Raw genomic sequence first — 726 nt, forward strand, 5'->3', positions numbered from 1 at the left:
TTTGTGCAGCAGTTGGCGTGATCAGTGTCATCATCACAACTTGGTTTGTGCAAAATTCTGGATATCTCATCCCAAAAACTCCAGGAATGGGAATTCGTTCTCCACAAGGAAGGTTGCCAATGGATTTGACACCAGATGAACTGAAAAAACACTAAAAATACTTATTGAAGAATAAAGTTAATTGTTTTTGTTGAACACTACTGATTGACTTATGTTCACAAAATGGGCTTCTTTATCTGAAATATACCTGAATTGTAATGGAGATAAACTAATTGAAAATGGCATTCTGATAGCCAAATTTGTTTGATGAATGTTGTTATGGTAACTGTATCTTTGCTCTTTTCATTGTAATTTCTATGTGATTGACAACGAAATGCAATTTGTTGGTAAACTTTCAGACTGTGTTGTAATGTCAGAATTGTGGATAGTTGTAAAAAAAGCTTAATATGTTAGTTTAAATCTAAAATAATAAATCATTCTAGATCTTAAAATACTAGCATTAAAAGCAGTCCAATCGTATTGCTTATTGTCATCTGGTTTTTTGTCATTAGGAATTGGTATGGCTTGTTCTTTCTTGATTGACCAATTGTAATATATAAGAGGTTCAAGGATTGTTGGCTAACAGTGTACTATTTTTGATTCAAATTACATTTTTGAGTTTGTCATCACAATGTTTTGTGTATTAGGTGGTGTGTTCAAAAACTAATTTTTAAACTTTATGAAGTT

The sequence above is a fragment of the Aplidium turbinatum genome, chromosome 6 (genome assembly GCF_918807975.1).
Source record: "Aplidium turbinatum chromosome 6, kaAplTurb1.1, whole genome shotgun sequence".
Classification (NCBI taxonomy): Eukaryota; Metazoa; Chordata; class Ascidiacea; order Aplousobranchia; family Polyclinidae; genus Aplidium; species Aplidium turbinatum.